Here is a 20,048-nt window from a genome sequence, read left to right as displayed (position 1 = left end):
GTCTGAATGAAACTCTCCACATCGTGCTGAATTCTACAAAGAACAATACAGAGCTTTAATGACTTCACAGTGGGAACCCACTTAGGGATAACGATGAAAGCTCTCTTAGAACTTAAGCATGAAACGAAGTGACTCAAGTTCCCAGCATGCATTAGAATATGAGCTCGAACGGCAAAACCCACTCTGGGTAAATAGAAAACACATGCATGCAAAAATGGAAATAAAAGAGGGCCGATCTCAACTGTGAATTGAAGCTGCCTCTGATGAGATGCAAAAGCATCGAAACGCGTCAGGCAAGAACACTAAATTGAGGCACCATGCGGGGAGAATAACGAGTATGCCGGATGGTAAATTCCAAGCCGCGTGACCTCCCAAGCTTTAGGGCAAACTTTGTGATCTCATGTTAAGCGGCGGCCCCCGTCAAGGGAGGAGCACCATCTCTCAACCGAGAAAAAGAGAGGCTGGGCCAACAAACTTTTCTATGGCCGAACAGCGTTTGGGGTTCGTCTGAATGAAACTCTCCACATCGTGCTGAATTCTACAAAGAACAATACAGAGCTTTAATGACTTCACAGTGGGAACCCACTTAGGGATAACGATGAAATCTCTCTTAGAACTTAAGCATGAAACGAAGTGACTCAAGTTCCCAGCATGCATTAGAATATGTGCTCGAACGGCAAAACCCACTCTGGGTAAATAGAAAACACATGCATGCAAAAATGGAAATAAAAGAGGGCCGATCTCAACTGTGAATTGAAGCTGCCTCTGATGAGATGCAAAAGCATCGAAACGCGTCAGGCAAGAACACTAAATTGAGGCACCATGCGGGGAGAATGACGAGTATGCCGGATGGTAAATTCCAAGCCGCGTGACCTCCCAAGCTTTAGGGCAAACTTTGTGATCTCATGTTAAGCGGCAGCCCCCGTCGCGGGAGGAGCACCATCTCTCAACCGAGAAAAAGAGAGGCTGGGCCAACAAACTTTTCTATGGCCGAACAGCGTTTGGGGTTCGTCTGAATGAAACTCTCCACATCGTGCTGAATTCTACAAAGAACAATACAGAGCTTTAATGACTTCACGGTGGGAACCCACTTAGGGATAACGATGAAATCTCTCTTAGAACTTAAGCATGAAACGAAGTGACTCAAGTTCCCAGCATGCATTAGAATATGTGCTCGAACGGCAAAACCCACTCTGGGTAAATAGAAAACACATGCATGCAAAAATGGAAATAAAAGAGGGCCGATCTCAACTGTGAATTGAAGCTGCCTCTGATGAGATGCAAAAGCATCGAAACGCGTCAGGCAAGAACACTAAATTGAGGCACCATGCGGGGAGAATGACGAGTATGCCGGATGGTAAATTCCAAGCCGGGTGACCTCCCAAGCTTTAGGGCAAACTTTGTGATCTCATGTTAAGCGGCGGCCCCCGTCGCGGGAGGAGCACCATCTCTCAACCGAGAAAAAGAGAGGCTGGGCCAACGAACTTTTCTATGGCCGAACAGCGTTTGGGGTTGGTCTGAATGAAACTCTCCACATCGTGCTGAATTCTACAAAGAACAATACAGAGCTTTAATGACTTCACAGTGGGAACCCACTTAGGGATAACGATGAAAGCTCTCTTAGAACTTAAGCATGAAACGAAGTGACTCAAGTTCCCAGCATGCATTAGAATATGTGCTCGAACGGCAAAACCCACTCTGGGTAAATAGAAAACACATGCATGCAAAAATGGAAATAAAAGAGGGCCGATCTCAACTGTGAATTGAAGCTGCCTCTGATGAGATGCAAAAGCATCGAAACGCGTCAGGCAAGAACACTAAATTGAGGCACCATGCGGGGAGAATGACGAGTATGCCGGATGGTAAATTCTAAGCCGCGTGACCTCCCAAGCTTTAGGGCAAACTTTGTGATCTCATGTTAAGCGGTGGCCCCCGTCGCGGGAGGAGCACCATCTCTCAACCGAGAAAAAGAGAGGCTGGGCCAACGAACTTTTCTATGGCCGAACAGCGTTTGGGGTTCGTCTGAATGAAACTCTCCACATCGTGCTGAATTCTACAAAGAACAATACAGAGCTTTAATGACTTCACAGTGGGAACCCACTTAGGGATAACGATGAAATCTCTCTTAGAACTTAAGCATGAAACGAAGTGACTCAAGTTCCCAGCATGCATTCGAATATGTGCTCGAACGGCAAAACCCACTCTGGGTAAATAGAAAACACATGCATACAAAAATGGAAATAAAAGAGGGCCGATCTCAACTGTGAATTGAAGCTGCCTCTGATGAGATGCAAAAGCATCGAAACGCGTCAGGCAAGAACACTAAATTGAGGCACCATGCGGGGAGAATGACGAGTATGCCGGATGGTAAATTCCAAGCCGCGTGACCTCCCAAGCTTTAGGGCAAACTTTGTGATCTCATGTTAAGCGGCGGCCCCCGTCGCGGGAGGAGCACCATCTCTCAACCGAGAAAAAGAGAGGCTGGGCCAACAAACTTTTCTATGGCCGAACAGCGTTTGGGGTTCGTCTGAATGAAACTCTCCACATCGTGCTGAATTCTACAAAGAACAATACAGAGCTTTAATGACTTCACAGTGGGAACCCACTTAGGGATAACGATGAAATCTCTCTTAGAACTTAAGCATGAAACGAAGTGACTCAAGTTCCCAGCATGCATTAGAATATGTGCTCGAACGGCAAAACCCACTCTGGGTAAATAGAAAACACATGCATGCAAAAATGGAAATAAAAGAGGGCCGATCTCAACTGTGAATTGAAGCTGCCTCTGATGAGATGCAAAAGCATCGAAACGCGTCAGGCAAGAACACTAAATTGAGGCACCATGCGGGGAGAATGACGAGTATGCCGGATGGTAAATTCCAAGCCGCGTGACCTCCCAAGCTTTAGGGCAAACTTTGTGATCTCATGTTAAGCGGCGGCCCCCGTCGCGGGAGGAGCACGATCTCTCAACCGAGAAAAAGAGAGGCTGGGCCAACGAACTTTTCTATGGCCGAACAGCGTTTGGGGTTGGTCTGAATGAAACTCTCCACATCGTGCTGAATTCTACAAAGAACAATACAGAGCTTTAATGACTTCACAGTGGGAACCCACTTAGGGATAACGATGAAAGCTCTCTTAGAACTTAAGCATGAAACGAAGTGACTCAAGTTCCCAGCATGCATTAGAATATGAGCTCAAACGGCAAAACCCACTCTGGGTAAATAGAAAACACATGCATGCAAAAATGGAAATAAAAGAGGGCCGATCTCAACTGTGAATTGAAGCTGCCTCTGATGAGATGCAAAAGCATCGAAACGCGTCAGGCAAGAACACTAAATTGAGGCACCATGCGGGGAGAATAACGAGTATGCCGGATGGTTAATTCCAAGCCGCGTGACCTCCCAAGCTTTAGGGCAAACTTTGTGATCTCATGTTAAGCGGCGGCCCCCGTCAAGGGAGGAGCACCATCTCTCAACCGAGAAAAAGAGAGGCTGGGCCAACAAACTTTTCTATGGCCGAACAGCGTTTGGGGTTCGTCTGAATGAAACTCTCCACATCGTGCTGAATTCTACAAAGAACAATACAGAGCTTTAATGACTTCACAGTGGGAACCCACTTAGGGATAACGATGAAAGCTCTCTTAGAACTTAAGCATGAAACGAAGTGACTCAAGTTCCCAGCATGCATTAGAATATGTGCTCGAACAGCAAAACCCACTCTGGGTAAATAGAAAACACATGCATGCAAAAATGGAAATAAAAGAGGGCCGATCTCAACTGTGAATTGAAGCTGCCTCTGATGAGATGCAAAAGCATCGAAACGCGTCAGGCAAGAACACTAAATTGAGGCATCATGCGGGGAGAATGACGAGTATGCCGGATGGTAAATTCCAAGCCGCGTGACCTCCCAAGCTTTAGGGCAAACTTTGTGATATCATGTTAAGCGGCGGCCCCCGTCGCGGGAGGAGCACCATCTCTCAACCGAGAAAAAGAGAGGCTGGGCCAACGAACTTTTCTATGGCCGAACAGCGTTTGGGGTTGGTCTGAATGAAACTCTCCACATCGTGCTGAATTCTACAAAGAACAATACAGAGCTTTAATGACTTCACAGTGGGAACCCACTTAGAGATAACGATGAAAGCTCTCTTAGAACTTAAGCATGAAACGAAGTGACTCAAGTTCCCAGCATGCATTAGAATATGTGCTCGAACGGCAAAACCCACTCTGGGTAAATAGAAAACACATGCATGCAAAAATGGAAATAAAAGAGGGCCGATCTCAACTGTGAATTGAAGCTGCCTCTGATGAGATGCAAAAGCATCGAAACGCGTCAGGCAAGAACACTAAATTGAGGCACCATGCGGGGAGAATGACGAGTATGCCGGATTGTAAATTCCAAGCCGCGTGACCTCCCAAGCTTTAGGGCAAACTTTGTGATCTCATATATATATATATATATATATATATATATTAAAACAAATTGCCCGAAAGCTTTGAGCAGGCACACGACATCGCTCTGGCCATTAGACATTGAATTGCGGCTTGTGTTAATGCTCTGTTTCAATTTTTCAAGTGACGACGCGTTTCAAGGATCACTCTTTTTCCTCAGGGCTGCATTCACGAACACATCAAAAGATCGTGATGTTTCCGGCATTATTTATTTCCATTTTCCCGTAGTGGGCGTTTGTTTAGTACAATGTTTTCAGGATGCCTGATGGGACATTGAGTCCATGATAAGAACGTAAGTCTTTCCTTTAGTAAGGTCGATGTCTGTGAAATAATAAAAGCATTGTCAATACCTTGGTAGGTTGCAGACTTTTTTGCACAAGCCATTTTTTGCATAGAACGATGTGCCGGTCTGGCGTTGATTCGTGCATGTGTTTGTGAATGCAGCCCTGAGGAAAAGGAGTGATCCTTGAAACGCGTCGGCACTTGAAAAATTGAAACAGAGCATTAACACAAGCCGCAATTCAATGTCTAATGGCCAGAGCGATGTCGTGTGCCTGCTCAAAGCTTTCGGGCAATTTGTTTTAATAAATACTTTCACGGCTGTCCTGCCGTGGAGCGGAGCTCCATCTTGAAGCGAAGAGGCTGAGGTGTTGCACGAATCAACGCCAGACCGGCACATCGTTCTATGCAAAAAATGGCTTGTGCAAAAAACTCTGCAACCTACCAAGGTATTGACAATGCTTTTATTATTTCACAGACATCGACCTTACTAAAGGAAAGACTTACGTTCTTATCATGGACTCAATGTCCCATCAGGCATCCTGAAAACATTGTACTAAACAAACGCCCACTACGGGAAAATGGAAATAAATAATGCCGGAAACATCACGATCTTTTGATGTGTTTGTGAATGCAGCCCTGAGGAAAAGGAGTGATCCTTGAAACGCGTCGGCACTTGAAAAATTGAAACAGAGCATTAACACAAGCCGCAATTCAATGTCTAATGGCCAGAGCGATGTCGTGTGCCTGCTCAAAGCTTTCGGGCAATTTGTTTTAATAAATACTTTCACGGCTGTCCTGCCGTGGAGCGGAGCTCCATCTTGAAGCGAAGAGGCTGAGGTGTTGCATGAATCAACGCCAGACCGGCACATCGTTCTATTCAAAAAATGGCTTGTGCAAAAAACTCTGCAACCTACCAAGGTATTGTCAATGCTTTTATTATTTCACAGACATCGACCTTACTAAAGGAAAGACTTACGTTCTTATCATGGACTCAATGTCCCATCAGGCATCCTGAAAACATTGTACTAAACAAACGCCCACTACGGGAAAATGGAAATAAATAATGCCGGAAACATCACGATCTTTTGATGTGTTTGTGAATGCAGCCCTGAGGAAAAGGAGTGATCCTTGAAACGCGTCGGCACTTGAAAAATTGAAACAGAGCATTAACACAAGCCGCAATTCAATGTCTAATGGCCAGAGCGATGTCGTGTGCCTGCTCAAAGCTTTCGGGCAATTTGTTTTTATATATATAAATATATATATATATATATATTCACTGAAAAAACCATAGGTTTCACACACGTTATAGTTAGGATTAGCATTTAAAAAACCTTAGAAATTCACTGAAAAAAACCATAGGTTTCACCCATGTTATAGTTAGCTGGACATTTCTCCCATATAAAACCATGGAAATTCCCCCGTTATAGTTAGTCCAGCTAACTATACCTCGCGCGCCCGCAATGCACTGCTGATGAAGTCACATATTACATCACTCATGACATGATCAGTGACATCACTCATGACATCACTGATGACATCTCAAATGACATCCCTGATGATATCACTGATGACATCATCCAGTGTTTGTGTGTCTTTCGGAAAAATACATATTTTTTATATATGTATATCTAAAGGTCGATGGAAGAATAAATGGGTAAATAAGTGTCTAAATGGATGCTTTTTTTGTAAAATTAATTGGTTAACTGACTAATTAAGTGTATCTTAGTGAATACATATATGAGCGAGTAATGTTTAAATATTTAAATATATGTATCAGTGTCTCACTTTGTGTATAAGTGACTGCATGCTTTGGTGAGTAGCTACATGAGTGTGTATATGGGTTATTAGTTGTTTTTTTGAGTATCAGTATGAGTGTCTGTATGGTTTGGTGGGGGTATTACTTAGTGCATAGATGCATGAATGTCTGACTCACTGTTTGTATGTGTTTTGAAGACAGCATGTGTGCAGGACTGTATGGGTGGATGAATGTGTATATGGGTGTGTTAGTGAGTGAATGATTGTCTTAATAGTATCTTTATGAGTAACTACATATAGTTTAATCTAGTATATGTGAGTATTGATGTATATAAGTGAGTATATGTGAGAGTGAGAGATTGGAAGAGTTCCTGTTTAAATAAGTATGTGTTTGTATAAGTGATTGTTTAAGAGAGTAAATATGTGTAAGTTTCTGTAGAAGTAAGTGTGGTAGTGTGTGTATAGCTGTATATGCAAATAAATGGATGTTTGATAGTTTTTTTGCATGTGTGAGTATGTGTGTGAGTAACTCTATGGATGACTGTCGGTATGTAACAGGATGTATAGGTGTATCAGTACATATGATAAGTGAGTACATGTATGAGTGACTATATAGAACTGTTAGTGAATGAGTGGATGTGTATATAGGTGGTCGAATCACTGAATAGGTTGTTGTAACTGGTATTGCTATCTCCATTTTTTGGAAAATTGTAGTTTCTATTTTTTAATGTGTGTATCAAAGGTCATATTACGCTGAGAGGAGGTCTGCCACTCTTTCACAAGGATGATGTCATCAGGGATGTCATTTGAGATGTCATCAGTGATGTCATGAGTGATGTCATTGACCATGTCATGAGTGATGTAATATGTGACGTCATCAGCAGTGCAATGCGGGCGCGCAAGTTATAGTTAGCTGAACTAACTATAACGGGGGAATTTCTATGGTATTGTATGAGAGAAATGTCCAGCTAACTATAACATGGGTGAAAACTATGGTTTTTTCAGTGAATTTCTAAGGTTTTTTAAATGCTAATTCCTAACTATAACGTGTGTGAAACCTATGGTTTTTTCAGTGAATTTCCTTAAGTGGGAGCACCTGCTGAGGTCTTTTTGGGAATACCAGATCTTCAGGGCGCACGCCTTGGTAACCGCTAAATGGTGGCAGGCAAGAGTAAAAAATGGTGTAGGCAATAGGGCGAGTGGTAATACCTCACAACCACTCAGAAAGACCAGAAAACTGGTCTACAATGAATATGAACAACTGTGCCCATGCACTAACACAAATGCGTACAATTTCAAAATTTGTATACGATTGTTTACATACAATAGTGACATATAGCACATCAATCTAAACAGTTGGTGGAGATACGTAATTCAAAGAAAGTTCATCTATTGAGACGGGTAAGTCAATCAATAGTCTGTATTCGGAGTGTCCATTTTCTGTTTATTGTTCCGTTTCAAAAAAGCCAACACGTGTTTCATCTCAAGGAACAAATGCGAATCTTCAGGGCTGGAGAATGGCTTACTGGACAGGATTTGCTGATCCGGAGTGGACACAAGAAAGGGCGCGAAGGGACCGGTCAGGGCGTGGACAGGCTAACCAAAAATTGTGTTTGTTTGGCTTCTATGACCTAGGGATGTCTGCCTCGGTAGCGGCAGAAAACCAAGTCTTGCGTTATTTTGACAACAGTAACTGATGTGTGGATAAACACATCTTAGTATTAGGCAGGTTGAGTAGAAACCGGGAGGAGAGAGGTCCTTGTGGTTTCAGGGCGGGTGCGCTCGTGAACCACAAAGTGCCTTGTCCTGGCGGACGAAATTCCCCCTCTTAGAGTTTCCCGGCGCCGTGTTTCATGCATGCAAAAATGGCAATAAAAGAGGGCCGATCTCAACTGTGAATTGAAGCTGCCTCTGATGAGATGCAAAAGCATCGAAACGCGTCAGGCAAGAACACTAAATTGAGGCACCATGCGGGGAGAATGACGAGTATGCCGGATGGTAAATTCCAAGCCGCGTGACCTCCCAAGCTTTAGGGCAAACTTTGTGATCTCATGTTAAGCGGTGGCCCCCGTCGCGGGAGGAGCACCATCTCTCAACCGAGAAAAAGAGAGGCTGGGCCAACAAACTTTTCTATGGCCGAACAGCGTTTGGGGTTCGTCTGAATGAAACTCTCCACATCGTGCTGAATTCTACAAAGAACAATACAGAGCTTTAATGACTTCACAGTGGGAACCCACTTAGGGATAACGATGAAATCTCTCTTAGAACTTAAGCATGAAACGAAGTGACTCAAGTTCCCAGCATGCATTAGAATATGTGCTCGAACGGCAAAACCCACTCTGGGTAAATAGAAAACACATGCATGCAAAAATGGAAATAAAAGAGGGCCGATCTCAACTGTGAATTGAAGCTGCCTCTGATGAGATGCAAAAGCATCGAAACGCGTCAGGCAAGAACACTAAATTGAGGCACCATGCGGGGAGAATGACGAGTATGCCGGATGGTAAATTCCAAGCCGCGTGACCTCCCAAGCTTTAGGGCAAACTTTGTGATCTCATGTTAAGCGGCGGCCCCCGTCGCGGGAGGAGCACCATCTCTCAACCGAGAAAAAGAGAGGCTGGGCCAACAAACTTTTCTATGGCCGAACAGCGTTTGGGGTTCGTCTGAATGAAACTCTCCACATCGTGCTGAATTCTACAAAGAACAATACAGAGCTTTAATGACTTCACGGTGGGAACCCACTTAGGGATAACGATGAAATCTCTCTTAGAACTTAAGCATGAAACGAAGTGACTCAAGTTCCCAGCATGCATTAGAATATGTGCTCGAACGGCAAAACCCACTCTGGGTAAATAGAAAACACATGCATGCAAAAATGGAAATAAAAGAGGGCCGATCTCAACTGTGAATTGAAGCTGCCTCTGATGAGATGCAAAAGCATCGAAACGCGTCAGGCAAGAACACTAAATTGAGGCACCATGCGGGGAGAATGACGAGTATGCCGGATGGTAAATTCCAAGCCGCGTGACCTCCCAAGCTTTAGGGCAAACTTTGTGATCTCATGTTAAGCGGCGGCCCCCGTCGCGGGAGGAGCACCATCTCTCAACCGAGAAAAAGAGAGGCTGGGCCAACAAACTTTTCTATGGCCGAACAGCGTTTGGGGTTCGTCTGAATGAAACTCTCCACATCGTGCTGAATTCTACAAAGAACAATACAGAGCTTTAATGACTTCACAGTGGGATCCCACTTAGGGATAACGATGAAATCTCTCTTAGAACTTAAGCATGAAACGAAGTGACTCAAGTTCCCAGCATGCATTAGAATATGTGCTCGAACGGCAAAACCCACTCTGGGTAAATAGAAAACACATGCATGCAAAAATGGAAATAAAAGAGGGCCGATCTCAACTGTGAATTGAAGCTGCCTCTGATGAGATGCAAAAGCATCGAAACGCGTCAGGCAAGAACACTAAATTGAGGCACCATGCGGGGAGAATGACGAGTATGCCGGATGGTAAATTCCAAGCCGCGTGACCTCCCAAGCTTTAGGGCAAACTTTGTGATCTCATGTTAAGCGGCGGCCCCCGTCGCGGGAGGAGCACGATCTCTCAACCGAGAAAAAGAGAGGCTGGGCCAACGAACTTTTCTATGGCCGAACAGCGTTTGGGGTTGGTCTGAATGAAACTCTCCACATCGTGCTGAATTCTACAAAGAACAATACAGAGCTTTAATGACTTCACAGTGGGAACCCACTTAGGGATAACGATGAAAGCTCTCTTAGAACTTAAGCATGAAACGAAGTGACTCAAGTTCCCAGCATGCATTAGAATATGAGCTCGAACGGCAAAACCCACTCTGGGTAAATAGAAAACACATGCATGCAAAAATGGAAATAAAAGAGGGCCGATCTCAACTGTGAATTGAAGCTGCCTCTGATGAGATGCAAAAGCATCGAAACGCGTCAGGCAAGAACACTAAATTGAGGCACCATGCGGGGAGAATAACGAGTATGCCGGATGGTAAATTCCAAGCCGCGTGACCTCCCAAGCTTTAGGGCAAACTTTGTGATCTCATGTTAAGCGGCGGCCCCCGTCAAGGGAGGAGCACCATCTCTCAACCGAGAAAAAGAGAGGCTGGGCCAACAAACTTTTCTATGGCCGAACAGCGTTTGGGGTTCGTCTGAATGAAACTCTCCACATCGTGCTGAATTCTACAAAGAACAATACAGAGCTTTAATGACTTCACAGTGGGAACCCACTTAGGGATAACGATGAAATCTCTCTTAGAACTTAAGCATGAAACGAAGTGACTCAAGTTCCCAGCATGCATTAGAATATGTGCTCGAACGGCAAAACCCACTCTGGGTAAATAGAAAACACATGCATGCAAAAATGGAAATAAAAGAGGGCCGATCTCAACTGTGAATTGAAGCTGCCTCTGATGAGATGCAAAAGCATCGAAACGCGTCAGGCAAGAACACTAAATTGAGGCACCATGCGGGGAGAATGACGAGTATGCCGGATGGTAAATTCCAAGCCGCGTGACCTCCCAAGCTTTAGGGCAAACTTTGTGATCTCATGTTAAGCGGCGGCCCCCGTCGCGGGAGGAGCACCATCTCTCAACCGAGAAAAAGAGAGGCTGGGCCAACAAACTTTTCTATGGCCGAACAGCGTTTGGGGTTCGTCTGAATGAAACTCTCCACATCGTGCTGAATTCTACAAAGAACAATACAGAGCTTTAATGACTTCACGGTGGGAACCCACTTAGGGATAACGATGAAATCTCTCTTAGAACTTAAGCATGAAACGAAGTGACTCAAGTTCCCAGCATGCATTAGAATATGTGCTCGAACGGCAAAACCCACTCTGGGTAAATAGAAAACACATGCATGCAAAAATGGAAATAAAAGAGGGCCGATCTCAACTGTGAATTGAAGCTGCCTCTGATGAGATGCAAAAGCATCGAAACGCGTCAGGCAAGAACACTAAATTGAGGCACCATGCGGGGAGAATGACGAGTATGCCGGATGGTAAATTCCAAGCCGCGTGACCTCCCAAGCTTTAGGGCAAACTTTGTGATCTCATGTTAAGCGGCGGCCCCCGTCGCGGGAGGAGCACCATCTCTCAACCGAGAAAAAGAGAGGCTGGGCCAACGAACTTTTCTATGGCCGAACAGCGTTTGGGGTTGGTCTGAATGAAACTCTCCACATCGTGCTGAATTCTACAAAGAACAATACAGAGCTTTAATGACTTCACAGTGGGAACCCACTTAGGGATAACGATGAAAGCTCTCTTAGAACTTAAGCATGAAACGAAGTGACTCAAGTTCCCAGCATGCATTAGAATATGTGCTCGAACGGCAAAACCCACTCTGGGTAAATAGAAAACACATGCATGCAAAAATGGAAATAAAAGAGGGCCGATCTCAACTGTGAATTGAAGCTGCCTCTGATGAGATGCAAAAGCATCGAAACGCGTCAGGCAAGAACACTAAATTGAGGCACCATGCGGGGAGAATGACGAGTATGCCGGATGGTAAATTCTAAGCCGCGTGACCTCCCAAGCTTTAGGGCAAACTTTGTGATCTCATGTTAAGCGGTGGCCCCCGTCGCGGGAGGAGCACCATCTCTCAACCGAGAAAAAGAGAGGCTGGGCCAACGAACTTTTCTATGGCCGAACAGCGTTTGGGGTTCGTCTGAATGAAACTCTCCACATCGTGCTGAATTCTACAAAGAACAATACAGAGCTTTAATGACTTCACAGTGGGAACCCACTTAGGGATAACGATGAAATCTCTCTTAGAACTTAAGCATGAAACGAAGTGACTCAAGTTCCCAGCATGCATTCGAATATGTGCTCGAACGGCAAAACCCACTCTGGGTAAATAGAAAACACATGCATACAAAAATGGAAATAAAAGAGGGCCGATCTCAACTGTGAATTGAAGCTGCCTCTGATGAGATGCAAAAGCATCGAAACGCGTCAGGCAAGAACACTAAATTGAGGCACCATGCGGGGAGAATGACGAGTATGCCGGATGGTAAATTCCAAGCCGCGTGACCTCCCAAGCTTTAGGGCAAACTTTGTGATCTCATGTTAAGCGGCGGCCCCCGTCGCGGGAGGAGCACCATCTCTCAACCGAGAAAAAGAGAGGCTGGGCCAACAAACTTTTCTATGGCCGAACAGCGTTTGGGGTTCGTCTGAATGAAACTCTCCACATCGTGCTGAATTCTACAAAGAACAATACAGAGCTTTAATGACTTCACAGTGGGAACCCACTTAGGGATAACGATGAAATCTCTCTTAGAACTTAAGCATGAAACGAAGTGACTCAAGTTCCCAGCATGCATTAGAATATGTGCTCGAACGGCAAAACCCACTCTGGGTAAATAGAAAACACATGCATGCAAAAATGGAAATAAAAGAGGGCCGATCTCAACTGTGAATTGAAGCTGCCTCTGATGAGATGCAAAAGCATCGAAACGCGTCAGGCAAGAACACTAAGTTGAGGCACCATGCGGGGAGAATGACGAGTATGCCGGATGGTAAATTCCAAGCCGCGTGACCTCCCAAGCTTTAGGGCAAACTTTGTGATCTCATGTTAAGCGGCGGCCCCCGTCGCGGGAGGAGCACGATCTCTCAACCGAGAAAAAGAGAGGCTGGGCCAACGAACTTTTCTATGGCCGAACAGCGTTTGGGGTTGGTCTGAATGAAACTCTCCACATCGTGCTGAATTCTACAAAGAACAATACAGAGCTTTAATGACTTCACAGTGGGAACCCACTTAGGGATAACGATGAAAGCTCTCTTAGAACTTAAGCATGAAACGAAGTGACTCAAGTTCCCAGCATGCATTAGAATATGAGCTCAAACGGCAAAACCCACTCTGGGTAAATAGAAAACACATGCATGCAAAAATGGAAATAAAAGAGGGCCGATCTCAACTGTGAATTGAAGCTGCCTCTGATGAGATGCAAAAGCATCGAAACGCGTCAGGCAAGAACACTAAATTGAGGCACCATGCGGGGAGAATAACGAGTATGCCGGATGGTAAATTCCAAGCCGCGTGACCTCCCAAGCTTTAGGGCAAACTTTGTGATCTCATGTTAAGCGGCGGCCCCCGTCAAGGGAGGAGCACCATCTCTCAACCGAGAAAAAGAGAGGCTGGGCCAACAAACTTTTCTATGGCCGAACAGCGTTTGGGGTTCGTCTGAATGAAACTCTCCACATCGTGCTGAATTCTACAAAGAACAATACAGAGCTTTAATGACTTCACAGTGGGAACCCACTTAGGGATAACGATGAAAGCTCTCTTAGAACTTAAGCATGAAACGAAGTGACTCAAGTTCCCAGCATGCATTAGAATATGTGCTCGAACGGCAAAACCCACTCTGGGTAAATAGAAAACACATGCATGCAAAAATGGAAATAAAAGAGGGCCGATCTCAACTGTGAATTGAAGCTGCCTCTGATGAGATGCAAAAGCATCGAAACGCGTCAGGCAAGAACACTAAATTGAGGCATCATGCGGGGAGAATGACGAGTATGCCGGATGGTAAATTCCAAGCTGCGTGACCTCCCAAGCTTTAGGGCAAACTTTGTGATATCATGTTAAGCGGCGGCCCCCGTCGCGGGAGGAGCACCATCTCTCAACCGAGAAAAAGAGAGGCTGGGCCAACGAACTTTTCTATGGCCGAACAGCGTTTGGGGTTGGTCTGAATGAAACTCTCCACATCGTGCTGAATTCTACAAAGAACAATACAGAGCTTTAATGACTTCACAGTGGGAACCCACTTAGAGATAACGATGAAAGCTCTCTTAGAACTTAAGCATGAAACGAAGTGACTCAAGTTCCCAGCATGCATTAGAATATGTGCTCGAACGGCAAAACCCACTCTGGGTAAATAGAAAACACATGCATGCAAAAATGGAAATAAAAGAGGGCCGATCTCAACTGTGAATTGAAGCTGCCTCTGATGAGATGCAAAAGCATCGAAACGCGTCAGGCAAGAACACTAAATTGAGGCACCATGCGGGGAGAATGACGAGTATGCCGGATGGTAAATTCCAAGCCGCGTGACCTCCCAAGCTTTAGGGCAAACTTTGTGATCTCATATATATATATATATATATATATATATATTAAAACAAATTGCCCGAAAGCTTTGAGCAGGCACACGACATCGCTCTGGCCATTAGACATTGAATTGCGGCTTGTGTTAATGCTCTGTTTCAATTTTTCAAGTGACGACGCGTTTCAAGGATCACTCTTTTTCCTCAGGGCTGCATTCACGAACACATCAAAAGATCGTGATGTTTCCGGCATTATTTATTTCCATTTTCCCGTAGTGGGCGTTTGTTTAGTACAATGTTTTCAGGATGCCTGATGGGACATTGAGTCCATGATAAGAACGTAAGTCTTTCCTTTAGTAAGGTCGATGTCTGTGAAATAATAAAAGCATTGTCAATACCTTGGTAGGTTGCAGACTTTTTTGCACAAGCCATTTTTTGCATAGAACGATGTGCCGGTCTGGCGTTGATTCGTGCATGTGTTTGTGAATGCAGCCCTGAGGAAAAGGAGTGATCCTTGAAACGCGTCGGCACTTGAAAAATTGAAACAGAGCATTAACACAAGCCGCAATTCAATGTCTAATGGCCAGAGCGATGTCGTGTGCCTGCTCAAAGCTTTCGGGCAATTTGTTTTAATAAATACTTTCACGGCTGTCCTGCCGTGGAGCGGAGCTCCATCTTGAAGCGAAGAGGCTGAGGTGTTGCACGAATCAACGCCAGACCGGCACATCGTTCTATGCAAAAAATGGCTTGTGCAAAAAACTCTGCAACCTACCAAGGTATTGACAATGCTTTTATTATTTCACAGACATCGACCTTACTAAAGGAAAGACTTACGTTCTTATCATGGACTCAATGTCCCATCAGGCATCCTGAAAACATTGTACTAAACAAACGCCCACTACGGGAAAATGGAAATAAATAATGCCGGAAACATCACGATCTTTTGATGTGTTTGTGAATGCAGCCCTGAGGAAAAGGAGTGATCCTTGAAACGCGTCGGCACTTGAAAAATTGAAACAGAGCATTAACACAAGCCGCAATTCAATGTCTAATGGCCAGAGCGATGTCGTGTGCCTGCTCAAAGCTTTCGGGCAATTTGTTTTAATAAATACTTTCACGGCTGTCCTGCCGTGGAGCGGAGCTCCATCTTGAAGCGAAGAGGCTGAGGTGTTGCACGAATCAACGCCAGACCGGCACATCGTTCTATTCAAAAAATGGCTTGTGCAAAAAACTCTGCAACCTACCAAGGTATTGTCAATGCTTTTATTATTTCACAGACATCGACCTTACTAAAGGAAAGACTTACGTTCTTATCATGGACTCAATGTCCCATCAGGCATCCTGAAAACATTGTACTAAACAAACGCCCACTACGGGAAAATGGAAATAAATAATGCCGGAAACATCACGATCTTTTGATGTGTTTGTGAATGCAGCCCTGAGGAAAAGGAGTGATCCTTGAAACGCGTCGGCACTTGAAAAATTGAAACAGAGCATTAACACAAGCCGCAATTCAATGTCTAATGGCCAGAGCGATGTCGTGTGCCTGCTCAAAGCTTTCGGGCAATTTGTTTTTATATAGATAAATATATATATATATATATATTCACTGAAAAAACCATAGGTTTCACACACGTTATAGTTAGGAATTAGCATTTAAAAAACCTTAGAAATTCACTGAAAAAAACCATAGGTTTCACCCATGTTATAGTTAGCTGGACATTTCTCCCATATAAAACCATGGAAATTCCCCCGTTATAGTTAGTCCAGCTAACTATACCTCGCGCGCCCGCAATGCACTGCTGATGAAGTCACATATTACATCACTCATGACATGGTCAGTGACATCACTCATGACATCACTGATGACATCTCAAATGACATCCCTGATGATATCACTGATGACATCATCCAGTGTTTGTGTGTCTTTCGGAAAAATACATATTTTTTATATATGTATATCTAAAGGTCGATGGAAGAATAAATGGGTAAATAAGTGTCTAAATGGATGCTTTTTTTGTAAAATTAATTGGTTAACTGACTAATTAAGTGTATCTTAGTGAATACATATATGAGCGAGTAATGTTTAAATATTTAAATATATGTATCAGTGTCTCACTTTGTGTATAAGTGACTGCATGCTTTGGTGAGTAGCTACATGAGTGTGTATATGGGTTATTAGTTGTTTTTTTGAGTATCAGTATGAGTGTCTGTATGGTTTGGTGGGGGTATTACTTAGTGCATAGATGCATGAATGTCTGACTCACTGTTTGTATGTGTTTTGAAGACAGCATGTGTGCAGGACTGTATGGGTGGATGAATGTGTATATGGGTGTGTTAGTGAGTGAATGATTGTCTTAATAGTATCTTTATGAGTAACTACATATAGTTTAATCTAGTATATGTGAGTATTGATGTATATAAGTGAGTATATGTGAGAGTGAGAGATTGGAAGAGTTCCTGTTTAAATAAGTATGTGTTTGTATAAGTGATTGTTTAAGAGAGTAAATATGTGTAAGTTTCTGTAGAAGTAAGTGTGGTAGTGTGTGTATAGCTGTATATGCAAATAAATGGATGTTTGATAGTTTTTTTGCATGTGTGAGTATGTGTGTGAGTAACTCTATGGATGACTGTCGGTATGTAACAGGATGTATAGGTGTATCAGTACATATGATAAGTGAGTACATGTATGAGTGACTATATAGAACTGTTAGTGAATGAGTGGATGTGTATATAGGTGGTCGAATCACTGAATAGGTTGTTGTAACTGGTATTGCTATCTCCATTTTTTGGAAAATTGTAGTTTCTATTTTTTAATGTGTGTATCAAAGGTCATATTACGCTGAGAGGAGGTCTGCCACTCTTTCACAAGGATGATGTCATCAGGGATGTCATTTGAGATGTCATCAGTGATGTCATGAGTGATGTCATTGACCATGTCATGAGTGATGTAATATGTGACGTCATCAGCAGTGCAATGCGGGCGCGCAAGTTATAGTTAGCTGAACTAACTATAACGGGGGAATTTCTATGGTATTGTATGAGAGAAATGTCCAGCTAACTATAACATGGGTGAAAACTATGGTTTTTTCAGTGAATTTCTAAGGTTTTTTAAATGCTAATTCCTAACTATAACGTGTGTGAAACCTATGGTTTTTTCAGTGAATTTCAAAGGTTTTTTAAATGCTAATTTTAAAATGTATCAATTATTGTCTTTTTTGTGTTATACAAATGTTCTAAATTTTTAACAATATTAAAATTTTAATTTTGATTTATGTATTATTATGTACTCATTTTTGATTTTTTTTAATAATACTGGCCTTATTTTATTTATTTGTGATGTTTTTAAGGTGCGCATGGTGTTCGCACGCATGTGCCACGGTGTTCGCACCTCGCGATTTAAAAAAAAATGATTTTTTTGCCCTTCGGGGTCCTTCAGGGACCCCCTGAGAAGGCCTAGGGGGTCAGGGAGTCTCTACCCTGCCCCCTTTTCACGTTCTCCACTTTTGTTTTTGACTCACTTCAACCTCGAGGGTGCGTGCAAAGTGCGCGCACCTCGTGATTTAAAAAAAAATTTTTTTTTGCCCTTCGGGGTCCTTTAGGGACCCCCTGAGAAGGCCTAGGGGGTCAGGGAGTCTCTATCCTGCCCCCTTTTCAAGTTCTCCACTTTTGTTTTGGGCTCTCTTCTGCCTCGAGGGTGCGTCAATCATATGCAACGTGCGAAAACCGTGCGCGCACGTAAAAGTCATATGACTTGAAAACAACACTTTTGATTGGTTCATAGTAGTTTCTTTTCCAAATCTTCAAAAACCCCACCCACTTCCCTCATAATCTGTTTTACTTTCTTTGGAGAAGGATCTTCAGTCTTTTCTTGAAGATTTCAACATGGCAGAACAGCAGCAGCCACAGGATTCTTCAGATAGTGATGTGGAGTTTGTACTCGAGGAACCTAAGGTGAAGAAGACCAAAGACTCTTTTATTTGGAAATACTTTTCGTATCCAGAAGGGCAAAAAAAAGTAAATGCCCCAAAAGTTACATGTAAAATCTGTGGCTCGATTCTCTCAAGAGGAGATCCCACTAAACATTATTTGTTTAGTATACACACTATGGTCCCTCATGTCAAAAACGTTCACCCTAACAACTATGCTCGGGCATCCATTCAACATTTGAGAGACAATCCTGCAGCTGCTGTCCCCAGCACATCTTCATCTGCACCGGGTGTATCTACATCAACTGCTGGGCCAGTCATCCGTCCAGAATTCGGAAATCTTATGATTCATTGCAAATTTTGCAAAGAATTGTTATGTTATGGTGAACAGAGTATTGATTTAATTGTGGAAAAGAAGAGGCAGCACAGATGCTCTCGTCGTTAATTTTTTTCTTTTATTATTTTTGTTCCTGTTTCTGTTGAGTAGTTTTTCGTTACCTGTTTACATTTTTGTTTCAAAAAAATCCCCCAAAAATATAACATTGTAAAAAAAATACAAAAAAAATACAGAACAAAAAAGACAAAAAATAACAGTTCTTTTCGGGACTAACTTCACTTCTCCAAGAAGAACAATATTTCTAATTTACTGTGTCATAATTTTTTTGAATGAATGTGTAGTGTATAAATGAATTACTGAAATAACTGACTGAAGGGGAGGAAGAGACTGAGGGGAATGATTGAGGAAAGGGGAGTATGGTGAGTGAGGAAAGGGATGTCAAAGAGTGACTGAAAGAAGTGGACTAAGGGTAGAGGAGTTAGGTAAGAGGAGTGAAATAATAAGGGAAGGGCAGTAAGGAAAGGAGAGTGAGTGAGGGGGTGCTGTAGCTGTCGCATTGCACCGCAGAAGCGCCTCGCATCAACGGAGAAGCGTGCCACAGTCGGAGCCACTGTCGTCGCATCATGGAACAAGGGTGTCGCCGCTGCAGCTGACGCATTAAGTCAAGACTTCTCGCAACATCGGAGAAGCGTGCCGCACCAAAAAGTAAACAACGTCTTTATTTCTTTGCACCAAAATTTCATTGCATCGCGCGTTGCTCGCCGCATTGCCCCGAAACGCAGTAAGGAATCAACGCTTCACCATATTTGCAACACTTTCGTTCCCCTGCGTGTCGCATCTTAAGGTACATTGACTCAAAGTGTCTAATTTTAAGATCTAAAGAGAACTAAGCCAATTCTACCATTTTAAGTAAAGTATTGTGGATTTTTGTCGTTGGTGGTCTTGGTTTAAATCTATATAAAGAATATTTATCTTATTTTTAATATACAACTGTGTGGTGTCCATCTGTAGTGTTGTCACCTGATTACTGTATGTGTTCACAAATGCTTTACACACTGCCTCTTTGATAAGCCTGTCTGCTCGTGCCAAGCTACCAAGGGGGTGAGCAGGGGTTATTTTAGAAGTATACTCCCTTACCCTGACCAAAGGCAAGGGTCCCTATTTGTCACAAGTATCTACCTGTGCCAACTAGAGACCCCCAAATCTAACACTGCTCATTTGCA

Source organism: Lissotriton helveticus, chromosome 6, assembly GCF_964261635.1.
Source record: "Lissotriton helveticus chromosome 6, aLisHel1.1, whole genome shotgun sequence".
NCBI classification, from domain to species: Eukaryota; Metazoa; Chordata; class Amphibia; order Caudata; family Salamandridae; genus Lissotriton; species Lissotriton helveticus.
The sequence above is the reverse complement of the archived record's forward strand: the minus strand, read 5'-3'. Positions refer to the sequence as shown.